Consider the following 10,650-nt stretch of genomic DNA (forward strand, 5'->3'; position numbering starts at 1 on the left):
AAAAAAAGGATATCCACTCAAAAAATCCAAATATTAATTTGTGCCTTCTTTGAACCACTAGAATTGTAGCACATGCTGGGGTACCAAAATGAATAATTCATAGCCATAATGATCTCAGCGTCTGTGAATTCAGAATTTAACTGGGGATAGGGATGGGGTAGCAAACAGGCATATAAAAAAAATTAATGGTGTCACAGTCCTATGAGAACTTTCATCTAGATATGAATACAGTGCTGTGTTAGCTCCGAGGAAGGCACCATTCCCTGGGAGAGCACAGGCAAGTGGGAGTCAGGCACAAGAACACAAAGGAAAGTACACATCTTGATTAATTTTCCTGGGACTTAGCCTCCTGAGAGCCAATTGCAATGTGGACCTGTGCCATTTTACACAGTGGGTTCTCATTCCACACCTGGTGCTTAACTACTGGGAAACTGACACAGTGACAGAATGTCAAAAGTGAAGAGGACTGGAGGAAAAGGTGGTGCGGGTTTGAACACAGCCATGGTGCTCAGGCCGCTGTGCAGTGCATTCATTTTCTAGGGCTGCCATAGCAAGGTGTCACAGAGTGGCTTAGACAACACAATTTTATTGCTTTTTAGTTCTGGAGGCTAGAAGTCTAAGATAAGAGTTCAGCATGATTGGTTCCTTTGGAGGCCCCTCTCTCCTTGGCTTGTAGATGGTTGTTGTAGGGGCAAAATGGTATAATACCTCTTCCTCACCCATCACAAAGGTCACTGCCAACACTCCTAAACAAAAGATAGGTTAGCAAGAGAAAAGTCTAACAAATGTATTTAATTAGTGTTCTATGTGACATGGAAGTTTCCAGAAATGAAGACCCAGGCTGGGTGTGGTGGCTCACACCTGTAATCCCAGCACTTTGAGAGGCTGAGGTGGGCAGATCACTTGAGGTCAGGAGTTCGAGATCAGCCTGACCAACACGGTGAAGCCCTGTCTCTACTAAAAATACAAATATGACCCATGTGTGATGGTGGGCACCTGTAATCTCAGCTACTCGGAGGGCTGAGGCAGGAGAATTGCCTGAATCTGGGAGGCAGAGGTTGCAGTGAGCCGAGATAGCACCACTGCACTCCAGCCTGGGCAACAGAGAGAGATTCTGTCTCAGAAAAAAAAAAAAAAGAAATGAAGACCCACAGAACCTGTGTATAACCCTATGTATTTTTATGCTTAGGTTCAGTGAAGAATAAAAATGTGATTGGACAAGCATGGTATGCTCTAATGGTAATTAACTGAGGACGCAACTTAGCGAGGCCTGTTTGTTCAAATTCTTTTTGGCCTCTGTGTAGCATTCCTTTCTCCGGGTACAGGTCAGGACACCTGCCACATGAAAGTCTTCAAGGGAAAAGTGAGAGGGTCTGAGAGTGACATTTTTAGGTTTTACATCTTGCTTTGTGGGGAGGAGTTCCAGTTTCTATGACCTGCCTTGGAGGGAAAAGGAGAGAGAGAGAGAAAGGAAGGTAAGAAGTCAGAGAGACGTTGCTTCTGAGCCCTCCCTATCTCTTTCAGTTCAAAGTACTCAACATGCCAAGGGCCATACTTTGCAGTATTGTGTCCTGAGCCTCACCACTGTTTTCTTGTAGTGTCTTCACATGGTATTTCCTTTGTGGATGTCTGTGTCCTAATTTTTTCTAATGAGAACAGCAGTCATATTGGATTAAGGTCCAACCCTATGACCTCGTTTTACCTTAATCCTCTCTGGACAAGTCCTGTCTCCAAATACAGTCAAATTCTGAGGTACTAAGTGTTAACATTTTAACATATACATTGAGAGAGGGGGGATATAATTTAGCCCAAAACATATGGTCTTAAAACATTGGGGAAAGTATGGTTAAGGAAGTTCCAGCTATAAATTGCTCCTGAGGGAGAAAGAGAGAGAAAGAGAAAAAAAATTCCTGATTTTCTTGGAATTTTGAAGAAGGCCTAAGATTAGGTGGGGATGGCCAACAGGTTTGAACTTAAGTGCTATCTGCCATAGATTGGTTGGAGCAGCCTGGAGCTCTGCATTAGGGAGTCAGGAGGAGAGAAGAGAAAAAATTGGTTGTCATCTTGTAGGATGACACTTTCCTCCATGTCCACTGGGAAAAATAAACTTAGGAAATAAACAAAATCAACAAATGCTATTCTGCCATACACATAACGTGGAATCAAAACTTCCACTATTTATTATTCTACCATCATTTTTGTAAGCATTACCAGTTATTGATTGCCTACTAGTTCAGTCCAGTAGAGAAGTTAAGGGCATGGGCCCTAGAGTTAGACAACTTTGCATTTGGGTTCCAGCTCTACTACTTTCAATGTGACCTTTAGCAATTCAACTTCTCTGAGTCTCGTTTTCTTATCTAAAAATATGGAAATATTTTGGCTAGGTGCAGTGGCTCACGCCTGTAATCCCAGCACTTTGGGAGGCCAAGGTGGGCGGATCACGAGGTCAGGAGTTCGAGACCAGCCTGGCCAACATAGTGAAACCCTGTCTTTACTAAAAGTACAAAAAATTAGCCAGGTGCGGTGGCAGGCACCTGTAATCCCAGCTACTCGGGAGGCTGAGGTAGGAGAATCACTTGAACCTGGGAAGTGAAGGTTGCAGTGAGGTGAGATCATGCCATTGCACTCCAGCCTGGGCAACAGTATAAGACTCTGTCTCAAAAAAAAAAGTTGTTATTTTATTTAAAATAACTATTCTCAGAGGTATGACTGAGCAGTTGCTCAAGTGATGTTAATCTTCTGATAGAATTCTAGAATAATCTCTTCCTTCCCCATGTCCAAACATGACTGAAAATAAATTTTTGTATCCAAAAAATACTGGAAACAATGACTGTGCCTTCCTCAGATTGCTCTAGTGAGAATTATATGAGATAAGAAATGTAAAAATCATTATCATTTCTATTACTATTTTCCAAGGACTCTACATAGTGGGTGTTTTATGATTGTTATCTATTTTATTTTCTATAACAATCCTATGAAGGTTTTTGTTTTTGTTTTTGTTTTTGTAGACGGGGGTCTTGTTATGTTTGTTGCCCAGACTGGTCTCAAACTCCTGGCCTCAAGTAATCCTCCCACCTTGGCCTCTCAAAGTGCTGGGATTATAGACATGAGCCACTGCACCCAGCTGAGGCATATATCATTAGCCCCAGCATCCTTCTATTCTACCTACCTTTGCTATCACTGAGGATGATTTCCACAGAGACATTCATTAAGAGCTTTACACTCTGAAGCTGGTAGAAAGGGCAGCTTCACGATCATGTCCATCCTCTCTTCTTTGGAGGGTGCATTTTACCCTGTGTATAGCTGCTCTCCTGGTACAGTTCCTATGACAACCTCTCCCTGGGATATCTGTCTGCTCTCCCCAGACATTCATAGTACTCATGGTTCTTCTTGTTAATCGAAAAAAAAAAATTACATGCAATTATAAGCAAAGGGCTACCTTTTGTTAATGGGGAATGTCTACAAGAGCCATGATGCTGTAACAATCAAGACAGTAAATTATTTCAAACTGTTTTATTTAAATATTACAAAGCCCCATATATGCTTATGCCCTCCAACACAATAATTGGTGGCTTGCACAATGGAATCTCAGTTATTAGGCAGCTATAACTGATATAATGTAAAGTAGAGGTATAGTTATTTTGATGTTGGGGACTTCTTAAAATGTTCTTTTTGATGTTTCTTTTGATTTCTTCATGTGTTGTAATTCGCTTCACAATACTATGGTATGTAAACATTGGGAACTCTGTGTGTGGCAATTAACTCTAATTTGTACCCTAGGGATCAATTAGCACATCAACTAACCTAATAGAATTAACACCCTAAGAATTGGCCAAGCGGGGCCCGGCTGTAATCCCAGCACTTTGGGAGGCCGAGGTGGACAGACTACCTGAGGTCAGGAGTTTGAAAGCAGCCTGGCAAACATGGCGAAACCCTGTCTCTACTAAAAATACGGAAATTAGCCGGGCGTGGTGGCAGGTGCCTGTAATCTCAGCAACTTGGGAGGCTGAGGCTGGAGAGTCACTTGCACCCAGGAGGCGAAGGTTGCAGTGAGTTGAGATCGGGTCATTGTACTCCAGCCTGGACAACAAAAGTGAAACTCCATCACACACACAAAAAAGAATTGGCCAGGTGGCGTTAAAAAGTATTTGTATGAAGTCAACATACAGAAGGTTTATTATTTAACATGTTAGAATTTTTCACTGGTGAAATTAGTGGGGTTTAAGTTGTGTGACTGTTGGAAGTTAGACATCTCCATATTTGCAGGAGTTACATATAAATAAATACCTGTCTGGGCCAGTCGTTCATACCAAAGGGCAGCTTCTAGATCGAAGGCCCTGGTGGCCATGTGCTCCTTCTCTTAGCAGACAATCCTGTCATCAGATCTGACCAAAAGTGCTGCCCTTTCATTCATCAGAACCTACCTGCCTCCATCGTGCAGAAATCCTTTCATGAAGGTGATGTTCAAGGGTTGAGAGTGAAAATATTCCAAGTCTCCACTGGCTGTAAAATTGTGTTGTGCCTGCTTGCAAGCAAATATTTGTTTGCTTAGAACAATATGGTCTGAAATAGCATTTGGTACATTAACATTAACATATCCCCAGCTGACAGATGAGATGAACTCTCCGTGGCTAAGATGAGACCCTCAAGAGAAAATTAAGCAGCCATAACAGAGAAAAGGGTTTGGTCATGTACCCCTACATTGTTAACTACCGATAGATGCAGGAGACAGATAAGGGGATTTGCCCAGGATCTTGCCTGGGCATACCTGCAATGGACTGGGGGCCCACATGAGCACTGGGGGAACGGAGTAGAGCCACCAGGAATTCTGCCTCCTCAGGGGAAAGAGCTTGGCCTCTTCAGCTTGTGTGTGGTGGCCTGGTATTCAGTCTGTGAGGTGGGAGCCTATTGGCAGGACCCCCTCTTTTTGCTAAGAGCTTTCTTTTAATAAATTGAGCTCTCCTCACCTTTCAATGTGTCCGTGTGCCTAATTTTTCCTGGTTGTGAGACGAGAACTCGGATTTTAGCTGAGAAAAGGAGCAAAAAATCCTGCATCACTAATGAAAGACTTGTTAACTGCTATAAAGTTTTCTTTCTGCAGTTAGACTGAAACCTGTTCTAGGAAAACATTGCCAGACTCATTTGGGTGGACCCCCCACCTTGGGGGTCCTGCCAGCAGCACTCGTTGTACAAGAGACCTGCCTTACAAACATTGTTTCCTGATAAGCAGCTACAGACTAATCCAGTCCCAGCCGGCTTTCAGAGACTGTGCACAAATGCCTTTGTGCCCTATAATTCACTTTTTGAGGTAAAAAGTCAAATTCCACCTCACTTTAATGACAAAACCCCACCCCAAAGTGAACATGGAATGTATGTTACATACATGTTAACTCACTGGACATGAGCTTGACTTTTCCCATAAATGTTAATAGATATTCCCCAAGTCTGATGAATATGAGTGCAAGACAGACCCTGGAAGACCTAAATTCCACCGTTTCCTTCCCTTCTGCATAGCACGGTCTTTCAGTTTCCCTGAAAGCACATTTCCCTAATCTGCAGATTATTACTCAGAAAATAGAGTTTTTTCCTTTTTCCTCCTTCCATAGATCTCATGGTCATGTGTTAATAGCTACAACTGCCCAGTATAAGCTAGTGCATTGGAAATTCACCCCCTCTAACTAGTAGAGAGTTCCAGTGAAGTCCAAAGTCATTTGACATTCATAGAACTCTTGGTTCAAATTCTCATACCCTCTTCTTCAACACAGACCTCATAATGATCCGTTATATCTCTGTTTCCTTCTGCCACACTAGCATTTGTTTTTGTGATCATGTTCATTGATCTTTACACAAGTGCAGTCTACTGGTCAGAATATCATCTGCAGGTGACATAGAAATGAAGTTTCCATAACCACCATTCCGATACTGAGTCACAAATTCTCATGTCACTTTGAGACTCATATCTTTTCCTTTTAAATAGAATTTTTTTTTTTTTTTTTTTTTTTGAGACAGAGTCTTGCTCTGTCACCCAGACTGGAGTGCAGTGGTGTGATCTCGGCTCACTGCAACCTCCACCTCCCAGGTTTGAGTGATTCCCCTGCCTCAGCCTCCCAAGTAGCTGGGACTACAGATGCCCACCACCATGCCTGGCTAATTTTTTGTATTTTAAGTAGAGACGGGGTTTCACTGTGTTAGCCAAGATGGTCTCAATCTCCTGACTTCATGATCTGCCCACCTTGGCCTCCCAAAGAGCTGTGATTACAGGCGTGAGCCACCGCCACCAGCCTAGACTTTTATTTTTAGAGCACTTTTAGGTTCACAGCAAAACTGGGCGTAATGTCCAAAGAGGTCCCATAACTGCCACATGCACCTCCCCCACCCACCAACACACACACACACACACACACACACACACACACACACACACACACAGCCTTCCCTGCAATCAACATCCTGCCCCGCAGTGGTACATATGTTAAAACTGATGAACCTACATTAACAAATCACCATCACTGTCAAAAGATCAAATTACCTCAAATTTTTAAATTTAGTTTAAAATTTTAACTGGCTTCTATTTGAGATTCTAGAATCAGGCAATACCACATTCTATAAAACAGAATGAGTGTTCTGATAAGCCGAGCAGAGGAGATTGGCTTTATAGACAGGAAAGTGTTGAAGAAAGCAGAAACAGAGAACAAGAAGTATATTGGTAGTTTCAAAGTTACTTTCTTTATAAGGTTGAAACAGAGGGTACTCCCTTATTATATTGACTCAGATTGCCTGGAATCTCCTGGGCTGTTTTTTTTTTTTAAAAAACTGGCCCATTTTAAAGTTCAGTTTGATAATGTGGAATGTAAGTGACTCCATCCTAGATTGGTCTGGACTGCTGGAGCCTTGTGGAAAGCTAGTTCAAAACAATGGCCTCCCATAAATTTTGTTTGTCACTCAAAGTCCATAGTTTACATTCGGATTCACTCTGGGTGTTATATATTGTATGGGTTTTGACAAGTATATGATGACACGTATCCACCATGATAATATCATACAGAATAGTGTCACTGCCCTAAAAATCCTATGTGCTCTGCCTATTCATCCCTTCCTTTCCTCCAGCTCCAGCAACCTCCAATCTTTTTACCATCCCCATAGTTTTGGTTTTTTTAGAATGTTGCATAGTTGGAATCGTACAGTGTGTGCCTTTTCAGATTAGCTTATTTCACTTAGTAGTTTTCATTTCAGTTTCCTCCATGCTTTTTCATAGCCCTTTTCTTTTTTTTTTTTTTTTTTTTTGAGACAGGGTCTTCCTCTGTCACCCAGGCTAGAGTGCAGTGGCCCAGTCACAGCTCACTGCAGCCTCCACCTCCCAGGGTCAAGGAATCCTGCCACCTTAACCTTCGAAGTAGCTGGGACCACAGATGTACACCACCACGACTGATTAATTTTTGTATTTTTTGTAGAAACAGGGTTTTGCCACGTTGCCTAGACTGGTTTAAACCTTAAGCGATCCTCTTCCTTAGCCTCCCAAAGTGCTAGGATTGCAGGTATGAGCCACTGTGCCCAGCCAGCTCATTTCTTTTTGGTGTTGAATAGTATTCCATTGTCTGGATGTGCCTCAGTTTGTTTATCCATCCACCCAGCTGAAAAACACTTTGGTTGCTTCCAAGTCTTGGCAATTATGAATAAAGCTACTAAAAGCATCTGTGCAGGTTTTTGTGTGGACAGCAGTTTTCAACTCATTTGGGTAAACATCAAGGACTGTGATTGCTGGATCGTATGGTAAGGGTATATATAGCCTTGTGAGAAACTGCCAACCTGCCTTCCAAAGTTACTGTGCCATTCTGCTTTCCCACCAGCAACCAATGAGAGTTCTTGTTGCTCCTCATTTCCATAAGCATTTGGTGTTGTCAGTGCTCTGGATTTTGGTCATTCTAGCAGACATCTAGTGATTAGGCATCTGGTGGACAGGCATCACTGTTGCTTTGGTTTCACTTCCCTAATGACATATGAACCAGAGCATCTCTTCATAGGCTTATTTGCCATCTATGTAACTTCTTTGGTGAGGTCTCTGTTCAAGTCTTTTGCCTCCTTTTTAATTGGGATGTTTTTTAATTATTGAGTTTTAAAAGGTTTTTGTATATTTTGGATAGCAGACCTTTATCAGATCTTACCAAGATTTTTTTCTTAATCTATGGCTTGTCTTCTCATTCTTTTGACTAGTCTTTTAATACAATGGAAACATGCCTAGTTGTGCATCTGACTTACTCATTTATTTGTGCTTTCTTTCATTCAACAGATATTTATTGAGTACCTGCTGAGTGCCAGGCATTGTGCCAGGCAGAAAACAGAGATATAACCAAAATAGGCATGGGGCCTGCATTTGCCTCTAATTAACACCACTCATATTTTAAATCCTCAAACTTGTATTGACATCAATCGTGATTTATCCTCTGAAATATTCTGGAGTCTATCCTCTCCTCTTTTTTTCCTGGACTACCCTGGCTACTCTCCTTATCATCATAGATAATTTCAACAAGCTCATCTGGTTCTCCCCTTTCCAATCAATTCCTTGTCTATGTGGGTGGCAGAGCTATCCTTCCAAAATTTAGATAAAATCAGGTCATAAGTCTGGCTGAAATGTGTGTATGACCTATAGCTGTAGCATGTATCAGTTTTACTCTCTAACACTAGAATGCAAGGAAATTCACTTCCCTTAAATTCTCTGCAGTTGTTAAATTATATTCAACCCTCTTCACTCAGCCAGTGAGAAATTCAATTTCAGTCTTTTTATTGTGCTCCTTCCTTTTCTATCAAAGATCTTTTGAAATTTACAGGGTTCTCATCCAGAATATTCAGAAATAGGCCCTCTGGTCTTTGCCTACAATGGTGTCTACTGTTCTTCACCTCTATTATATCTACGTGGTGCTATGAAGACTGGTAATGCCAACCTTATTTCTTCAAAATATTTGGTTTCTGTCCAGAGCACAAAAGACCCTTAGACAAGGAAGAACAGAAGTTAGGTAACTTCTTTGGTGAGGGAAAGTAAAAATATATACAACAAGAAAAACAAAAGCACTAATTAATATTTCAAATGATCCTGCCTTGTGAAATGAGTCCAACCTCCTTAGCGTGGCAACAAGACATATCTACACTTCCCCATTTCACCTTCATCCCATGGTGTTGTGGGGCCAGTTTTTATCAGCTCATGAGAGTGGAGTGTTAAATTTTCAGAAATTTTGCAGCCAATTGTTAAACATGACTATTATCAAAAATTAAATTATATAGCCTTCTCTTTCTCCCTCCCTTTCATCTCCCTAGAGAGGTCTCCCATTACTGTCTGAGATTCCAAAGGGCTATGCACTTCCTTGCATTACAACAAATCTGACATTGTTTCTAATTATTGCTTTTACTAAAATATCCTGTAGACTATGAGCTTGTGGATAACACTTGTCATTCATATTTGTTTCCCTTGTTAGCAGAGGGCCTGGCAAGTGGTAGGAATTCAATAACTGTTCTGTGAGTGAGGGAATGACTCTTGCAGGTTAAAACTTTGTTCCTTCCTGATATCTTTTTTTTTTCTTTTTTTTTGAGACAGAGTCTCACTCTGTTGCCCAGGCTGGAGTGCAGTGACACGATCTAGACTCACTGCAAGCTCCGCCTCCTGGGTTCACACCGTTCTCCTGCCTCAGCCTCCTGAGTAGCTGGGACTACAGGTACCCACCACCACGCCTGGCTAATTTTTTGTATTTTTAGTAGAGACAGGGTTTCACTGTGTTAGCCAGGATGGTCTCCATCTCCTGACCTCATGATCCACCTGCCTTGGCCTCCCAAAGTGCTGGGATTACAGGCGTGAGCCACCGTGCCCGGCCCCTTCTTGATGTCTTGAGATCATCTCTCTACCCAGAAGGACTCAGTTTCCCAAGCCTTATATTCCTAAAAGCCTGCATCCTTCCATTCTTTAATCAATTACCACAGAGGAAAAGCTTTGTGTGCCTCCCAAAGAGATACAACTTTCATTCTCCAAGGCCCTTCTTCCAAGGGGGGCTTAAAATGAAGTCAAATACAAGAAGTTAAGAAACAAAGAATCTTTACAAATTCCCTCAGGTACAGAAATCTAATTAAAAGTCTCAGCATCTATGTGTAATATCTTGTGGCACTTGAGTCTGAAATGGAATGTCCATGTGGGCTTATTGGTAAACCAGTGCAAGATGCTCTTCAGCCCCACTGACCTTCTGGAAGCAGAGGATGGATGTGAGAATGGCCGATGTGTATCATTGTCAGTAGGCTGACAGATAGAAAAAGTGGCCAGCAGAGTTCTTCATTGCATAGATATACCTTCTATGTTTATTATTTATTTATTTATTTATTTTTGAGAGACAGTTGTGCTCTTGTTGCCCAGGCTGGACTGCAATGGCATGATCTTGGCTCACTGCAACCTCCACCTCCCAGGTTTAAGCAATTCTCCTGCCTTAGCCTCCCAAGTAGCTGGGATTACAGGCATGCACCACCACGCCTGGCTAATTTTTTTGTATTTTAGTGGAGACAGGCTTTCACCAAGTTGGTTTTGGTCAGGCTGGTCTCAAACTCCTGACCTCAGGTGATCCACCCGCCTTGGCCTCCCAAAGTGCTGGGATTATAGGCATGAGCCACCATGCCTGG

The sequence above is a fragment of the Colobus angolensis genome, unplaced genomic scaffold (assembly GCF_000951035.1).
Source record: "Colobus angolensis palliatus isolate OR3802 unplaced genomic scaffold, Cang.pa_1.0 Scaffold69, whole genome shotgun sequence".
Lineage (NCBI taxonomy): Eukaryota > Metazoa > Chordata > Mammalia > Primates > Cercopithecidae > Colobus > Colobus angolensis.